The sequence below is a fragment of the Dermacentor variabilis genome, chromosome 3 (genome assembly GCF_050947875.1).
Source record: "Dermacentor variabilis isolate Ectoservices chromosome 3, ASM5094787v1, whole genome shotgun sequence".
NCBI lineage: Eukaryota > Metazoa > Arthropoda > Arachnida > Ixodida > Ixodidae > Dermacentor > Dermacentor variabilis.
Window position 1 is genome coordinate 116,436,852 of NC_134570.1, and position 19,699 is coordinate 116,456,550.

A 19,699-nucleotide genomic window follows, 5' to 3' on the forward strand; every position below is an offset into this window, starting at 1 on the left:
GTGACTATGTTACACAAGATCAAAATCGTATTCGTTAGCCGATCCCGAAGTTAGTGCCGTCTAACTCAGTGACAAAACGCACGGTGATTCCAGTGGCAAGGTGAGGTTTCCCGCATCCTTCCCTCGTGACAGCTAGCGTTTTTAGGCGCTGCGCCCCTTGATGCAGTCACAGGTGGACGCGGACGCTGAACGGTAGGGGCAGGGGGCGTCCTTGAGGCAGGGGCATGTTAAAATTGTTTATGCCGTTGAGCAAGCTAACGAAACAAAAAATTGCCGGTTGCCTAACAAGTACTGGTGTAAAGTGTAGCGCCGTCCAAAACACGTAGTGCTACCTATAACCCGTCACATATGACCACCTGCTCAAGCAGGGTTAACATATTCGTGAATAGCAATCGGGGTCGGTTTTAATATTTCTTCCGCAGCACTTACGGTCTCACAATCTTTTGCTCTCGATTATACCTGTGGAACACACCTTTGGTGGAGAGCGATAAAAAAGGATTTACAAAAAAAAAAAAAAGGATTGCTGAAACGTGAAAATGTGTGCCCGTCAAGGCACCACGGCCCTTGGTGAGCCGGAGTGTGAAGTACGACGGACATGACTGGTGTGGACATTGTCTGGGGATCAATAATGAGACAAACACGATGAAACAATAACCTAGCTATATTCTAAGATAGGGAGCCAAGGAGCACAGAGAAATCGCGCATTTCATTGCTGTGACGCTACAATAATACTAATCAGATACGACGAATCGAGCGTCTCGGTTCTCATTTGACTCTATTGTTTTGTAATGGAATCATTGGAAAGGATTACAAACAGCACTAGCCTACTCAAATTTGGGCCGTAGGAGGGCTTTATAGGCTATTAATTTCATAAAAGGAGAGACCGAGCGAAGGTTACGCCAAGCGCATGGTTAGCAGAATTGGTTACGCGATTGGTTTGAAGTGACCACTTAGGATAACGCCAGACGTTCGCACCAAAGTATTGAGAAGAATCTACAGGGGTTGTAATGCAATTTTAAGAGGTGTAAGTTGGTGAAGCGATGTTACGATGATGGTGGAAACTAATTAGCGCGGTTTTACTTGCACTCAACGTCATATGCCGAGTTCTGCGCCATTAATATATCTTAAGGAGGTCATTCTAGAGAGTGGAAGCATCCCTGAACTTGTTAAAGCGCAGTATACAACACAGTGATCGGCTATCAGACGCATGTTCGAGGAAATGATGGGTTGTAGGTCATTTATGTAAATTAGGGAAAAAAAGAGGATATACAATGCAACAGCTCAATTGTGCATACTATAATTGCATCTACGTAATCCCTGTGACTATCGTCTATATTGTAGTACTCAATTGTATGTATTATAACTATACGCATCAATTAACCCTACGCTCGGTACTACTGCAATTTTTAAAGCAATGACTCGGCCTCGTGTTTCAACATGCGTAAAAATAACCAGCCAAATTCAGCCAAAACCAGGAAGTCTTGTCAGGGTGTAAGATGACCTAAAACATATTAGTGTCAGTTACAGGTAGCTCATGCGTTTGAAGATATGGATCGAATGATTCCCCGAAAATAGGAAGTGTGCTAAGTACTCGCGGTTGCATCTCCTCAAAGTTGTTGGGAGGTCGGTTTAGCGGAAGCAAATGATACACGTTTTGACAGGTTGAGAACGGAGAGTCGACTGGCTTTATTTCATGGTAAAAGCAGGTTTGCGGAGTGGCTGTGTAGGCGCCCCTGTTGGACAGCCACCTCACTTCCGAGAAAGAGCACGGGGCTATGACCCTGATGTGGAGGCCAGGCGAGGTAACTGGTTTTCCTAGAAGCGGGGACAATGTGGAGTGACGGACGGTCGCTGCAGAGTCATTGCCAACTACAGTTGGGTAATATTGAAACTAAAAGATTTTTAAGTCGTTGAAAGCGACCTAGTGAACAGACATCCTTTTATCAATTCTTGCAAAAAAATAAATATGTGTCGCTTAAAATTGGTAATGCTTTCCGCGATACAAATTTTATTCTCTCTGATGTGAGGTATACCGTTCCATAATGTGACAGTCAAATTGAAATAATTTGATAGAAGTTCCGAAAGACGCACGCCGGACTTGCCTTGACAGTATAACATACATGCTTTCAATACACACTTCCATGACGGAGAGCAACAGGTTATGCGGGATAGCAAAATACAGATTTTTAATGTCAGTGAAGACTGCGTGGAATCTCTTAACATTAAAAACATTATCCATACTCCTAACTGGGAACGAATCGGCAATCTCCAAATGCTTCGATGTCGTTGCCGTTGGGCCAAAATCTATTTCTACTACGTACGGCGTTCTGAAATGATGACCCTATAAGGCATCTTGTGTTTGTACGTCTTGACACTAAAGCATGATTCAAGAAAATGCTCGAACGTTCAGAAACGTTCTTAACTACTTGGAAAAACATTTAACTGGTTACAGATTTCTTTGGCTTCGGCTTTCACTATGGGACTGTTAACCCGATCGCGGCAAGCAAATGCAGAAGTGTCACTGCACCGGCTTAGCATCAATTTTCTCAGCCCGCAAGCAACATTCCCCTCTAGCACTTCTTCAGACTAATCGTCACTATGCTGATGTGCCGTTCGCTCACTATTCAGCAAATTTTCAAAGTTACTTCCGCAGCAGAAGAGCATGAAGCGTTAAAATCGTTATTATCGGGTATGACAAGCCTTAAGGTAAGAACACTGTAATCACTGCCGTATATTATTATGCCTTGCTGAATTATTGTTCGTAGCCATGATGAAAGGCAATAGTCAAACAAAAATAAATTGCTGAAGTAAGGACAGTGACCAGGAAGGGAAGAAATCGTGGATGCACTAATGACCGACTAGGCTAATTTCGCATATAAGAAACAATGCTATTGTGGAAGCGAAATCTTTGCAGCAAGAGTAGCAAACAGGAGAGGTTCTGGCTACGGGTGCTGCGAAGTTGGTGTGGCTCCCCATCGCCAACGTAAGCGAAGGCTCGTGCACAACCAACGTATGCAGCGGAGTACGGAATCACGATCTCTAGTGTTGTACGGTACTTGTCCTGCAATGTTTTCCCTTTTTTTTTACATTTGCATCGCTCCTTCTCCATGTCTCTCAGGTGAAGGTCTTCGAAGTGTTAAAATTAATGCGAGTCTCCAAAGGTACCCCTTACTAACAGCTGCAACCGAATACCTCTGCATGCCTCACCACACAGTGCATGGCGCGAGAAATAGAACCGGCATGTCTGTAGCCAAGACACCCCGAACACTCGAAACGCCTTTTATTTGGCCGCGCAGCTACACATCAATTACATCTGTCCGACGTAACATAAGTAGTCCTTCTTATTATGCATTATCGGGACAGCTGCGGAAACCTGCACGCTCGGCACTCGATAGCATGGAGTTGACGTCACTGGAATTCCACGATAAAATACTCAATGACGCAGGCAGCGATAGCCGTGTGGACTCCTGCACGGTAGCGACGCGTGGTGACGAGAAACGCAACTCGGCACACTCATGACCCCAGTTTCCCGGAAGAGAGACACGTATTTGCTGAGAATCTACCGGTCACGTGGTGCGGGTGCCGCACGTCCACATGGACAACGGTGCCTCCATTGGCTGCTGCGCTTGCACGCGGCACCGTTCTCGTGCGCACGACACCGCAGGCGCTGGAGCCAATGGCGCCGCTTTTGCACTCGGCACTACACAACACCCCGATTTGGCTATAAATGCGTTGCCGACGTAGTAAACAGCGTTAAACAGTCTTAGAATATACGGAGAAAAAGCTTTTTGAAGAAGATAAACTTTTTTTGAAGCAACATGGACAAGCCGGCATGCAAATGCGGAGGTAAGCTGCATGCTTTGTAAATGTACTTTTCTTCGATTTCGCAGCAGAATTATAAGAAACATGAACCACCAAAAAATGCGTCTCCGGGCTGTGAGTCTTATATTGCAGTTGCGAACTTCGGTGGACAACCGTATGTAGTTTCAGCTGTGGTTAGAAAACTTGCGCACTAATGTCCTATGTAACGGCTATCTGCGCTATCTCTCCCTTCATACGTACTGCCATAATTATTTTTTGGCTGCCACGGAGGAGTCGTATCAACCTCCAAAGCGTTGTAATGGGAGTAACATGAGTCCATATAGCTGCACCGGTAAGTGCTGGTTACAGACAACAGGGCCGAGATCGGAGATCGTTGTTCGAAACGCACGTTCAGTTTGCGTTCAGTTTCGCCTCACGCGATTAGCCTAAGCTACGTATAGTCGTCAACCGCGAGCAGCGGTTAACGCCTAAGCTTCTGGGACGCTATCGGAGATCGCGCCCCAGAAGCATATGAAACACGTAAGAGACATTGTAAAAAGCACAGCTCACAAATGTCACTCAAGTGCACAGTAGAGCTGACTAGCTAGCCAGCACGCAAGTCTTGGTTTTTATCTCAGAAAGGGGACAGATAGACGTCACCGCCACTGCGAACACCGAACACTGTCAGACCTCGAATTGATTGCTTCCAAACGGTCGGTACACAATAACAAACGTTGGTTGGGTGGCATATCCATATGTCAAAACAACGCTTATGCAGTCAACAGTCACCTGACAGTGCGGCAGGCGTACGTTGGAGCAGTCACTTCGCAACTGCTTAGCCGTACTCAACGCGCAGGCACCGCAAGAGCGCTTATCGCTCTGTAGCCCCACCCTATGGAAATTCTCCGCTCTAATATCAGCGCCGCAGCCTCGTGGTACGGGCACAATGCGCGCCGATAAGTCAGTCTCCTCAAGTGGCTTCGTGATCCTGCTGCGCTGTTAATGCGTTTTTAGTGTAGACATGGCTAAGTCAGGCTGTAGTTGGTACTGCAGTCGGTGGCTTCGACCTTGTATGAATGAGACGCCGCTCCTAGACTACAACCGCACGTTTGTGCACTACAACGCAGTGTATTTACAAGCATGCAAGTGGCTGACACTAAGTTCGCGCTTCCTGTTAGCGGAGGCAAATGCGACGCAGTTGCATTCCTATTCTAGTGCTAATATGCCGTATAGCAGTCTCGATAGGACGTGGATTTCCGCGATCATAATCGAACCGCACAACAGATTGTCAGGAGATCAATAATTGGCTCAAGTGGTTCGTCCCAATGGCAGAGTTAGAACTGAGCTTGGCACCGTTTTATATCGGCGCAGCACGTAAAGAAAAAAATCCAAATGAAATGTCTTGGCATGTTTATGGCGAAGAATGGGAACCTGAGACGGTGGAACAAAATCAAAACACACGAAAAAGAAAGGCACCGTAGCACTTCCAGCTTAAATACAGTAAAACCGGTCAAACGTAATTCAGACGCCGTGGTGGTGGCAGTGAAAGAAACCGATTGCTCTCAAGGCTTCTTAAACGTTAGGTGATGCAAACCGCTCGTCACGGCCGCCAGCGACATACCATACTTGTCGGCATTTCTCATCTACAACGGGTCAAACAAGTGATCCTATCCAATTGGATTAGGCGGAAAGAGAAAGTCGCGTTAAGCATAGCGCAAATTAACTGCGCTTTTTAATTCAAACGTACAAATATGAAGATAAAAAGAAGTGAAAAAGGGGACAAAAGAACTTGTCACTGTTGGTAATTTAATCCACATCATCCGCATTACGTCTGAGTTATTCTACCAAATGAGCTGCTTTATCGGGCATATCTGCATGTGTACAAGATTTTACTCTATAAGAGGATTAGCTAGTAGCGCTCATGGACATGCCGGCGGATCTAGAGATTCCTTTCTTTTACTCGCGGTCCGATGACAATTTATGGCACCTTTAAATTGATATTACGTGGCTACTTTTCAGTTCTTCCATTAGCTCGGGCAAAGTATTCCTTGCAAGTTACGCAATGCAAACGCCACAGTCTCGGAAAGATTTCACCGTCACCAATTAACCGTCATATGGCAGTGACGACTTCACTCTCGTGCGACACTGGCAAGCGTGCTACCCGGTGGGCATGACCTCCGAAAGAGCGCAGCTTCATCGTAATCTGGCCCCGTATTGAAAAAATAAAAAAAAACTCGCTGTCTGGAATTTTTTCTGAAAGCAAGTGTCAGCCAATCATAATGTAGGATATATTATTAGCGAAGGTGGCCATTCAACCGCAAAGCGCACTTACGAGGGAAACTCTTTGTGAATTTGGCCCCTGCTTCATATCCACTATTTACCAGCAGCCCGCGTCGTCTGCTGAGGTGCTCTTCAAAGATTAAAAACAATATTGACATATATAACGGCCGAACGGGTTGCGAAAATCGTGTGCTATTCATTTATAAGCAATGAAGTCAAACTGAGATTTCGTTATTGTTGGCACGCTTTGTTTGCGATGGCCCGTGCATGCGAACCATACGTGCGCAGTCACACGTCGACTGCGCAGCATTTCAAGTGTTCTTGGCGCGCTGCTTATCGGAGCGATAGCAGACGGCCGATGCACACGTAGCATCACGAGAGACAATGAAGAGCTGTTTAAGTCAAGGCTTATCTGCACTCATTCGTTTGTCGGAGACTAGCAGTGATAAAAGTTTACCCCTTATACTAGGACAATTAAGTTAAAGCTATCAGGAAGGTTACAAACCAGTTACATTCTTCCGAAACATTATCCTTGTATGCGCAACTTGGAAATCTTTGTGAAATCGTACCTCTCCTGTATCCCACCCCCTACGCCCCCTCCACGTTGTTATCTACGAAACGAGATAGCTATTTCGTACGACGCCCTGTTAGCTGCACGATGCACTTTAAATTACAATATACAATACGGCGGGGGGATTTTGGGGTGAGAGGTTAACAAAATGCTCACAGTCATACGATCCAACGAAAACATAAATCAACAGACCCTACCTTTTTTTTTTTAATTTCCGCTTCCTTTTGGCGGCAGTGAAACCCTGTCCTAAACCGATTCTCCACAGCAAGGGCAAAGAAGATCTCTGCCCTTGCGGCGTAGCGCTGGTTTTTTTTATACCCTGCACAATCCGGGCAACCTCATTCTCTCGTGCTCCTCCGTAAAGCACCTTGTCAGCACACTGATCAGCCCACACAGTGGAATTCGCAGAAAAAACCCCTCACCGGCGTAGAGGTGGTGAGCGTATGTCACGTCGGGTCCACACAACAATCGACACAGAGGAATTCCGAGAGAAATCGTTCTCTGGCGTAGAGGGGATCAACGTAGGACGATGTAGTTTATGATTTGCACTGGTGCATAAACCCGTCGCATACACCCGACGAACAAGTCTTTTCACGTTGAAGAGCGTGGCGATTAGGCACGTCGAGTCTCAGGCGCTTGGCATCCGTCCCATTCATCGCCGCACGCAGTGCACCGTAAGGCAGCCTTTATCAGAAGAGCAGGCATACGTTACTGTCATTCACGGTCGCATATTACGCCTACAATTTCTTCCCCAAGCAAATTTTAACTGGCTATAGCGACTAATAAATACTACATATCGGTTATTTAATGTAAATGGTAATATCAAATAATTTTCTCTCTTCCGTGTTATCGTGGCTGCCGCGCCTTATCCGCGTGCTCCCACTACCTCTCTGTCGAGCTGATCCTAATGAACGCTGAAAGGTTTCCGCAACTCCTTTCTGCCACCTTATCAGTTTTTGACAGGCGGCTTCCTGCAATCTAGCTATCTCCGCCTGCACACAAATGGAACAGCAATGTGACACACACACCACTGATTGCTTTGACAGTACGTTTACTCGTCTCTCAGTGCTTCTTTCTATTTTGTTTGCATCGTTTGTTTTTTTTACTCGCAGATCCCAAGTGCGTGTGCACCACACAGTGCAAGTGTGCCACCGGCGGATGCCCCTGTGACAGGTGCAAGAAGTAGCAGCTCGCCTGGGAGGTGCGTATACCATAGTAAACTGCACAAAAGTCCATCGCGAGTGTCGTCTAGAGACACCTATAGAAGTGTGCACCCTTTAACTTTTGCGTAAGCGCACAATTCCAAGGCATATAAGGCTTGTTTTCTTCTTTGTTTCTTCGAGGCCAATAAGCTTTGCTCCTGAGTGAGGTCTGTTGTGTCTCCAATGTGACCTGTATTGAACCCAGTACTTGCTGTCGCTGGAGCAGGTTTATTTCTCATTTATTTAAGAAGATATCGTGTGGGTAACTCTGCTTCCAACAAAGCGGTCCTCTACCTTTCTCTTTTGTCCTCTGTATTCACCTACGCGTGTTCGGCTGGAGACGAATTGCTTTCACCTTGTGAGAATGTTAACACTTTAAATAAGGTACTGAAAAAAAGTGAACTATCTAGAGGTCGGGTGGGGCTAGCTGTTTGACAGCGTTGTGCCCGCTGCTAATATTAGTTTGTACTGAATTAAAAAATAAACGAAAAACGTAGTTACCCTAATAATGGCGACGGCTACTAACACGCGACTATACATCACGCTCGGCCGTGAGCTCTTCGGCCTCTGAACTTTTGCTGTGGATTGCACGCCGTTTATAGCTCCTTGCGGATGCAATTACAGTACAGCCACAAAGCAACGGTGATTGAGTTCTCGGTTGGCATTTGGTATCACCTGACTGTCCAGCCACGTCACCTACATCACGCTCGCGCGCCGAACGTGACACACTCTGTAATATGTATCGTTATTTGCAACAATAGGCGTTACGTCCGACAGAAGGCGGCAAGTGCATCTAAGATGATAAAGAGTGATAAGGGTGATAAAGGCAGTTACGAGGCACTCTATAAGCAGCACCGTCTCACATAACGCATAACCTGGAAACTTGAAGGCATGCTACTCCACCCCCTCGTATTTCCTGTGTATCAAGATACCCGTTATAAAATGACACACCACAATACTGGAATTTCGACCACCCTAACGCGAAGCGCAACGTTTGAGGGCACTTGAACGTGGCTATCCGAAACCTCCATGGCTTTACAGGAGTTTGCTATACGACGCCTGGAGATAAAGACTTCAGCTTTGTTAGGCAGGTATGTAGTGTGTCTATATCTGGCCATCGTAGCCACTTATCGACTCTGCCGCCTTAAATGAACTTGGTCCAGCAACCCACATCACTCCATTGGCTTGCTTTGTTACCATGCTCGGCTCCATATGACTCACTAAGTTATCTCCTTTCTGATATATTACATTTCACTTTATATGTTTATGGAGGAAGCGTACATGGAGAACAGGCACATGCCACGCTTGCGCTTATCACTGGAACACAAGGATAGGATAGGATAGGAATAAACTTTATTTGTCCAACGGTTGTTGATGTTGGTGCCCGGGGCTAGGCTGCCAGAGTTCCATCGCCCGAGGAAAATCTTTCGAGATCCTCGGCAACGGCCCTGGCCCGCTGGACGGCCCACTCCTGGTCTACTGGAACACAATCGATAGCCGTTTTCTTCCCCCCCCCCCTTTTTTTTTTTACTGTCTTATTTCTCACTTCCCATCCGTCTGACCATCTCAAAAGCTGCGTTCGTCTTGAGAGCACATAGACATTCGTGTGAGCAGTTTCAGTTGCGCACAGCAGTGTAGTTGAGGAAATGCGTGCAATTTTCGGGGGATTATTCAGCCTAATTCGCACTTAAATGAACCTGAACATTTTTTTTTTCACTTCTTCAGTCGTGAATGTGGCTCTATCGTAATTCCTTTGGTGCACAGGCGGCATGCGTGCTTGATGCACCGCGCCTGTACACGTGTATCAATTACATAAACGTTAAGACTCCACGTCATGACGTCTGTTGGAAGTCACCACCTGTTCTGTGCAAGTAGGCCCTCGTCTATCCCGCTGTTTCTTAAATCTTACTCGAAAGGTCTTTATTTTCTTTGGCCTTTAGTGAGATATGATGTATGTGAGGACATATTCATCTTTTCATTTCAGACTCCAGCGCTTGAACCATGGACGTTTCAAGTCGGCCTCAAACATGAACGGGCGCGGCAACGAAAAAAAAAATGAAATGCAGTAGCTATTCTTGTTTCGAGAGCCAATAAAAAAAGAAAGAAAATGTAATACTGTGTCTTTTTGCTTTATTTACACCGTGCGGCACGAAGAAAATTTTACATTAAGTGATTCGCTGCCTGTTTGTATTATAGCTAAACACAAAATTCAGAAGGGTGTTTTGCTGGGCGACTTGGCACTGGCTTCCTGAAGCGAGCGGCGCCTAAAAAAGACATAAAAAAAGCTTTTATGAAGGTAAGGAAGGCTGGAACAGTGCGGATTATCAACTGAGGTTTTAACTAAAATCACACAAATATATATGCACTGCGCGATCAGAACAAGTTACTCAACCACAGGCGAAAGTAAGAAGTGACCAAACAATCTTCAACAATGCGCATCCAGATACTTTGAGGCACGCAACGGGATAGATGGTCTAGCAATGCACATTTCACCCGACTGCTTACGAAAAAGGCTTCGTCAATCTTACGCGCTGCCTGGCCTCCTTCGTACCTAAAAAGCAATCTGGCCTCAGGACGCACCGCAGCGCAGCCGCATTTTTTTTCCGCGCAAATTGTACAAAATTCGGTTACTCAAGGGTTCAACGAAAATTCTTGTATGATCGGCACTGGTACATTAGCCATAGCTGTTACCTTCCTTTGTCTGACTTCTAATACCTTGCGCATGATTGTTTGTACCAGCTCTCGCAAAGACCTTGCTGGCGGCTACATTATTTTGCAACGCAAATGTTTAAACTCGCGATCCGCGCAAATGTTAACAAAAACATTTCCTTCGCCACTCGCTGAAAAGATGAAAAGATGATATTCGCTGAAAAGATGAGGCACGAGTTGCGTCAGAGATAGGTCTGTCTGCCAATTCGGAAGCGAGATTCGGCTTTCCGATTCTTTGTTATTCACTGTGCACAACCTGCAAGCACAAATCATTGGTTTCCAGACATCTGTATGATTATATTTGTTTTATTTGCTGTACAATGGCTTAAACAAATATCAACAAGCTTGCCCAAGAACAAGGTGTCGCAATTTTCAGTGCACATCGAATCAATTTTACTGTTCTGAACTGTAGAGGAGAAAAACAACCCCGCTATGTGCACATAGGGGGGATTGTAGTGTACAGACTTAATGCATGCACCGCAGTGGTATCTCAGTGGCTATGATGTCACGCTGCTAAGCCCGAGGTCACCTGTGCGAGCCCGGCCACGGCGGCCACCTTTCGATGGGTGCCGAGTGCAATAGAGTTCGTCTGATGCGCACTGTGTGCACGTCAAGAGACCTCAGGGGGTCAAAGCTAATTCAGCATCTCCCCACTCCAGGCACGCCCCACTATCAGATCGTGGTTTTGGTGCGCAAAACTACGGAATTTAATTGAACATAATTCAACAGGCAAAGGCATTAAAGGAAGAAAGCATAACAAATGCACTCATGGCGAAATCCGGCTTTGTCATATCAGCGCCGAGGCAAAGTGTTGACGCACGACTGATAAACCCCCCACTCTCTCTGTCTCCCTAAAGGCGCACTAAAAAGGAATACTGAAGGACCAATAAACAGAAAACTTACATGAACACAGACTGATAAGGTATTCTGTCAAAACTCTATTTGCCTCAATTTTGCGCTAAGTGGCCGATTATTAGAAGAGAAAATTGCGCTCAAAATTCTTTTTTAATAAAGCCAGCGCTGCTACGATTTTGTGACGACACCGATTTCAACACGTAATATACATATATATATATATAAATATATATATATATATATATATATATATAGGGGGTTCCTAATATAATGTTCCCAAGGAGCTGCAGTCGCGAGCAACGCTGTTAGGTGGAGTCCGTTGACACTGGCGTGTAGCTTGGCGCTCATCTCCCAGTCCCCGCCCTAGCGAGCTGTCTGCGATGCTCAGTCTCTTGGCTTGGCAGCCGATGGAGCCCCCACGACTTCTCCCGCCAGGTGGGAATTACCCTCTGTGATACGTTTTTTGTGTGCGAAAAACACGGCGCCGGTGGAAATTCATTCCAGACTGCGTGAAGTCCACGGACAAAAGTGCACGAGCGTACAACACGTCTAGTGACCCAAGTTGGCGGGAAGCGGGAAATGGTTACAGGCATAGATAGATAGATAGATAGATAGATAGATAGATAGATAGATAGATAGATAGATAGATAGATAGATAGATAGATAGATAGATAGATAGATAGATAGATAGATAGATAGATAGATAGATAGATAGATAGATAGATAGATAGATAGATAGATAGATAGATAGATAGATAGATAGATAGATAGATAGATAGATAGATAGATCAGGAAAAGTGGGTGAAGTAAGTAATACTTCGGGGGCTAGTTGGTGCATGCTTCCAGAAGAGGGTTGTAGCGCCGAAAAAGACAACACATAGCAAGCGAGACGGGAGGACTCGAGGAAGTTATCACACACAAATTACATTTATTCCCACATTCGAAAGCTTGCATGCTATGGCATATTTTACAGCTAGCGGTGCTTCTACGGTCTAATGGTGCAACCGCGTTCGCTCTGTGATCGTACGTGGTGGAACTGCAGTGGTCAAAAATATGGCAGGCGCGAATTCCTATGTCTTGCCTCTCGAGTCTCTCTACACCATTTCTGGACCCTACGTGTCGAAAGCGGGGGCACCATAGCCGAACAAGCTTCAAATTGCTGCACTGAATGCTAGGCTTATAAGCCGTGCGACTTTTGATTAGCACAGGTTTCAGTTTCATGGATTATGTGGCTGAGGGAGCTTTCGGAAAGGGGACCACAACCGCTCGGATCAACAAACGCTCTGCCGAGCTTTGCCGCTCTGAACGCCGAGCGAGAGGGCTAAATTTAGCTACGAACGCGTCTTTCGCGGGTTTATTCGCAGGGAGACAACGGCGCCATCTGTCGACGCGAAGCATGATGATCGAGTAACGGCTTCTTCGCTAAAGATTAAATTATTCCAATTTCCTCCTTTGCTCAGGTTTCCAGGTAATGGTGGGGTGAGCGCTTTTAGTCGTTGTCGACGCCGCGCTGACGTCTGGATAGGAGGTGCGGTGGTTTGATACGTGGCATAAGTTCAATTAACACCCTTGGTGGTGTTGAGATGTAACACTCACAACAATATTTATAAAACTGTTATATTTCTTCGTCATCAGCACTGGAGGTTGGAGCATATTCTTGTACTATACCTTTTACTGTTTTATTGTTTACTGTTTTTTATTACTGTTGACGGCGTTAAATCACTCATTGGTAACCTCAAAATACCCACTCCAGCTTGTATTGACAATATTAATTACAAGATATTGAAGAACACCGTCGCTCCCTCAAGCAAGATCTTATGCCATATTTTTCAACAATCCCCACCATCTGGAAATTTACGCACCAATTAATCAATAGGAAAAATAATACCAATTCGCAGACCTGGAGATGTTCACTCGCCTGACAACTATCGGCCCATATCTTTAACCTGCATATGTTGCAAAATGCTTCAGCAGATAATCACTCCACACTTGTACAGCCACCTAGAAGCTCACAATTTCTTTTTTTTCTAATCAGCATGGTTTTAGGAAGGGATTTTCCTGTGACACACAATTATTTGAACTAACGACTGTCTTGCACTTTAACATGGAATGCAACCTTCAAACTGACTGTATCTTTCTTGACTTTTCTAAAGCTTTTGACCGCGTGCCCCACTGCCGCCTAATGTCTAAATTATCTGGCCTACGACTTGACTCTAACATTATCTTGGATTTGTAATTTTCTCTTTTTCGAGAACAGTTTACTGTTGTTAACAATTCCTCTTCCCCGCCTTCTTCTGCTATCTCTCGTGTGCCACAAAGCAGTGTTCTCGGCCCCTTACTCTTCTTAATCTACATTAACGACTTACCCACTCAGATTACTTCCTGCATGCGCCTTTTTGCCGAAGACTGCATAATCTACCGTCCTATTTACACGACTGACAATCACTTGGCACTTCAAGCAGATCTTAACCTTATCGCTAACTGGTGTAACAAATGGCTCATGACACTAAACATTACAAAGTGCAAGGTGATGTGATTCAGCCGAAAATGTGTAAACTCTAAATTTTCGTATCACCTTAAAAACCCTGCGCTCTCCCACACTTCATCGTACACGTACCTTGGTGTTCTTCTTACAGATAATCTTTCATGGGTCCCACACATCGTTTCTACGTGTGCCAAAGCGTCACGTTCTCTTGGCTATCTACGACGGAACCTGCAAAATGCCCCGACAAACATTCGAAAACTCGCTTTCCAAACATTCATTTTACCACAGTTAGGATTCGCCTCCTCAATTTGGTCCCGTCATCAAAATTACCTTATCAATATGACGGAAAGGATTCAAAATAGAGCAGCCCGGTTCATATCACGTAACTAGGGAATAAACTCAAGCATTAAACAAATTAAACTAGACCTTCTACTGCCGCCATTAGATATCCGCCGCAACATCGCACTTCTGTGCTGATTCCACAAATATATTTACACTAATAAACGAACCCGGTTGTAACTGCAAATACCCCACTCTTTGTCACGCACATTACATAATCAGTTCAGTTTCATGCGCACATACGGTAAAACAAATGCATTTAATTTATCTGCACTACCTCGTGCCATTCGTCTTTGGAATCGCCTCCCTGATAACATATCCTCCATATCTAACCGCGACATGTTCCGCTGTCAGACACTCACGCTTTACCCAGTTAATACCGTTCACGAATGCCCACTCTAGTGTATTTTATTGCGCATTCTTTCCAATGGTGTATGTTATTTTCATAAACAGCATTCCTTTTCCTCTGTCAATGGCAACATGTGTTCGTGTGCCTTCAGATATTGTTTTGTATTCCCTGTCCCTTGAATATTATATAACACGGCAATCATTTTATAGCACCGAGTCTCTCGCAAATTTGTGCTTTTTATTTCTTTACTGTTTAAAATGCCCCCCTTACTTTACGCCCTGCCATAGGGCCTATAAGTTCTTTTGAATAAAAAATAAAATGATCTATATTTCCTATTTAGCTTTATTCCCACGACTGCTACCCTCTCATTAATGTTGTAGAATTCATCAACGTTGCCCGCCGTCCGTATGGATTACAAATTTCAAATCGCAATCTCGCTTACATGGAGGACCTCCGTAGCAGAGGATGTGACCAGTAGTCAACATTCTATAAGCTTCGCCGGTTATGTCATCACAGCCGATAACATCCCTGACGATGCCTGAGAATTCCTCAAAGAGCCTTACTTCTCTGAACGGTGGCAGCCCCACCTTTCTTCGAGGCATGACATACGGCAGCTGCCTCGACCTTCCTTTCGTCTCCAACTCTCTCGCCAGATGTGTGAAGTGGGTTCCAGATATTGAGACAGATGGGAGTGATCACATTCCCACCTATATGAACATCAAAAGCTTGTCGTCTAGATCTGGTCCACGGAATAACATTCGGACGATTCAATGGGCCAACTTCAAATCTGATATGGAAGATGCCTGCCGCGAGGGCCTACCCTCTGGTTAGAGCAAACAATTAAAAAGACGATGTAAAACGCCACACCGCATGCTGACGATCTCTTACACGCAAAAGGACTTCGATATAGAATTAGAGCGACTTCGAGCACTTCGTCACCGGGCGGAACATCGATATCGGTATACAAAATCAATCCATTACCTTAGGGAAGCCAGGAGGATGCAAAAGAAGATTCAGCGTCGTATGGATAGATTAGCGTCGGAACGTTGGGCAACGTTTTGCCAGACACTTGACCCCCGCAAGCCACTGTGTCACATTTGGAAAACGGTGCAAGGTCTGCGTCTCCTTCCGGAACAGTATTTTCCATTCAAGGCGCTCGCGCTTTTCCAAGCGCGGCAACACATCGATGTCGCAGAAGACTTTTGTGCGCGGATCGCAGACCAAGCGACTCGTCCAGATCCTCCAGCCCGAGATGACGGCCCCCATTCCCGTGATTGCCGCGTGGACCTTCCTTTTACAACGGAGGAGCTCGAGGGGGCACTAGCTCACTGCAGGTGCTCATCATCTCCGGGTCCAGATGGTATATCATACTGACCCTTGTGCTATCTCGGAGCATCCACACGGATAGAATTGTTGAGTCTTTACAACACCGCATGGCAAGAGGGAAATTTTCCGGACGAATGGAAAGCAAGCCGCCTGATGCCACTCTTGAAGCAAGGCGAATTCCCGCTAGAGCTCACGTCTTACCACCCAATAGCGCTGGCCAGGTGTCTAGGAAAGATAATGGAACGGATGATCCTTGGCTGCCTGGAATGGTACCTTGCACACTACAAGATTTATCTGAATTAAATGGCTGGTTTCCAACGTGATCGCTCTTCCTTCGACAATGTAGTTGATTTCGTTCCATATGTCCAACACGAAAGGTCCCGTAAACGTTTATGTGCATCTTTATTCTTAGATGTGAAAGGGGCATACGATAACGTATTACATGAGGCCATTCTCGACGCTCTTCTGACGGTTGGCCTAGGTGGTCGAGTATTTTTGTGGATTGCAAGTTACCTATCTGCAAGATCATTCTATGTGTCAACTGACGATGGCCCAACTACGCGAAGCTATACCAGCTGGGGCGTTCCTCAAGGCAGTGCTCTCAGCCCGACACTGTTCAACTTCGCTTTTATTGGACTTGCTGAATACTTGTCAACTACTATCAAAATTTCAATATACACAGACGACATCTGTGTCGGGACTTCGGCAGTCACACCTCCTCAGATATACGTGCGCGGCTTCAAAGAGCGGCTACTTTGACAGCGAGCTGCTTGTGTAAACAAGGTCTCAGCATATCACCAGAAAAATCCGCACTAGTGGCAGTTACTCGCAAACCAATGACGCCTCATGTTATCTCAATCAATGGGCGGACCATTTCCTACGTTAGAACCCACAGATTTCGCGGCGTAATTATCGACCGAGACCTCTGTTGGAGCCCGCACGGTGCCTGCATGAAACGGCGCCTGACAGCAAGCTCGCAGTTGTCTAAATACTTGACAGGAAAGACGGGGGGGGGGGGATGTCAGTAGACTTCATGCTGAAACTCTACAGAGTTCTCCTTCTCGGTTTTTTAAGACGTAGTCTACCTGTACTGAACAACACCTGCAAGACAAATATTCGTGTTCTGCAGGCAGCACAAGCTCAAGCACTCAGAGTTTGCCTTGGTTTGCCCAGATGCACGTCAACAGAGGCAACTATTGCAATTGCTCGGGATCATCCAATGCAAACTCACATTGCGGTGGAAGCCGTGAGAACGCACGTGCCCCCTATCACCAACTTGCAGCACTACCTTCCGACAGGCACCAAGCATCATTCTCTAAAACTATTGTCAAGTACAACGACAAACTACCCTCGGGCTTCACCGCTGCATCTAAACCATCGATACCCCCTTGGTGTCTTATCAACCCCACAGTCCGTCTCAGCGTGCCAGGAATCGGGAATAAGTCTGAGTTGTCGTCGCCTGTGCTGAAACAACTGTCTCTGCTTCTTCTGCACGAGAGGTACGCGAACAGTGTACATTTTTATACTGATGGTTCCACAAACATCCAGTGTTCGTCCGGAGCTGTGGTTGTCCCAGCAAGAGCTATTGCCATCAGTTTTAGGACTGACCGCCCAATGAGATCGACATCTGCAGAACTAGCTGCTTTTCGCGCTGCACTTTGTTTTGTCAATCGGGAACCACCTCGACTATGGTCAATCTTCAGTGACTCAAAGGCAGCCCTACAATCTGTGCTATCAGCTCTGCGTCGCGGGCCATTCGAACAGCTCGTGTTCGATATTAGATGCCTAGTCCATACATCACATGAGAAAGGGCATAACGTGATATTTCAGTGGCTGCCAAGTCACTGCTGCGTCATAGGAAACAAAGACACCGATAGAGCCGCTCGGGCAGCTCTTGAAGACACACAGAAAGAGGCCATACCACTTTCACGGTCCGACGCAGCCAGCATACTTCGAACGCTTGTACGGGAGATCACGCTCTCTCTATGGTGCACACCAAGCACCCAGAACAACCGGAGCAATCGTCAATACGACCTGCCCTCTTTGATGCATCTCTGTATGCCAACAGGACTCCGCCGAGGTGAGGCCACTCTGCTTTATCGCTTATGGCTAGGGTGGCCTTCACGAAATCTTACTCATTTCGCATTGGAATGGCCGACAACGCTCTCTGCAATGACTATCTTTGCGAGGAGACGCTAGAACACATTCTGTGCGACTGTCCTGAATATAATGTTCAAAGACAGTCCCTGGCGTCCGTTCTAGCGCGCCTTGACAATAGGCCATTGTCAGTTGCAACTGTTTTCACATAGGGCCGACAACGCTCTCTGCAATGACTATCTTTGCGAAGAGACGCTAGAACACATTCTGTGCGACTGTCCTGAATATAATATTCAAAGACAGTCCCTGGCGTCCGTTCTAGCGCGCCTTGACAATAGGCCATTGTCAGTTGCAACTGTTTTCACATATCGCCGACAGAAGACATCGCAGCTGAAGGCGACGAAGGGACTACTTCGGTTTATGAAGGAGACAGGCTTGGACAAGCGGTTGTGACAGTGATGTCACGTACCGCGCAGGAGTGACGGACTGTAACTAACGATGTGTGTACTTTGTTAAGTGCTCTCTCTCTCTCTCTTCTCCCCATCTTTCATCCCCCCATACCGCTCCCAAGTGTAGGGTAGCAAACCGGTTAAGCTAAGCTGGTTAACCTCCCTGCCTTTCCTTCTCCACTTTTTCCTTCCTTCCTTCCTCTAAGAGCTAAGGTAGCCTCGATCAAGAGAGCTCGCGTGTTAAACGTTGGCAGGTTCAGTTTTCAGTGGCGGCCTCTCCTAATTTAGATATTCGTAACACTTACTGCTTTGTCGCCGGCCTGACCGCCGCCTTGAAAAGGTGCCGCGCAGCCACTGAGGATTCAGGGCCACGGGTTTCCTTCAAAAGTCATGGGGGAGGTAGTGGCCGAATACTGCACCAGAGAGGCCAATTACTCTTCTGGAGTGGGAGTGTTCTTGTCGAAGCTTACTGCGCCTTCGTAATTTGATTACACCAGGACTAATATAGCCGCACTGGCTCGCGGCATATTTTTTTTTTCTTTTTTCCCGCTGTCAGGCGCCACTCCTGGTACTCGCTGCGTGTATCTCTACACACAGCAACTAATTTTGAACCCTTATGTGCGTTTATTTGTGCAGTGGCTAACAGCTTCTCCTGACGGTCGTAAAAATAATTATTTTGCACATGACAGTAAGCTCAAAGTACACCTATAATGACAAAATTGGTATTAAACGGCGTATTAAATTTAGCCGCTTTTGCCGCATTCGCAAAGTTTTTCCTTCGCAAGCTTTCGTTGCCATTGGCCAGCTGCCTTCTTAAATCGTCCAGCGTTCGGATTGGCTATAATCTGCTTTTGGCGATAAATTCTAGCACAAGAGACTTCTTTAAGACGGGCCTTGGTGCGCATCGAACTATCGTACGCGATAGTTTGACCGCGATAGCGTATAATGTTTATATCAATCAGTTTTTCTTGTCGCCTATCGCGAGTACCATCAAGTTTACCTGCCACAAAGGTCGGCCAAGCCGTACAAAGCAGCCTCAAAGGAGTAAAACTTTGTACTCTGCTGGCTGGCCATAAGCATGACGCGGTCACATCGAGGCAGAATATGTGCACTAGAAAACTCCCAAAACAGCAATGTCAAGCAGCCGACCGACCGAAATTTTTTATTACGCGCATATTAAGCGAGAAAATGAATTACTGTCGCCAAACGTTGACACAGAATACTTACCGCTCTACT

The 19,699-nt window shown here is 46.1% G+C and overlaps 2 long non-coding RNA genes across 2 annotated transcripts; one reads left to right on the forward strand and one right to left on the reverse strand.

Annotated features, from left to right (window-relative positions):
• Positions 1-3,698: 3,698 nt before the first annotated feature.
• On the forward strand, positions 3,699-9,967 carry LOC142576206 (uncharacterized). Its single transcript, XR_012826800.1, has 3 exons — positions 3,699-3,846; positions 7,765-7,853; positions 9,839-9,967. It is a non-coding gene; the product is annotated as an uncharacterized LOC142576206 (long non-coding RNA).
• LOC142576207 (uncharacterized) lies at positions 9,872-18,086 on the reverse strand. Its single transcript, XR_012826801.1, has 3 exons — positions 17,839-18,086; positions 14,036-14,131; positions 9,872-10,118 (listed from the first exon to the last, which is right to left on the reverse strand). It is a non-coding gene; the product is annotated as an uncharacterized LOC142576207 (long non-coding RNA).
• Between the last annotated feature and the right edge of the window lie 1,613 nt (positions 18,087-19,699).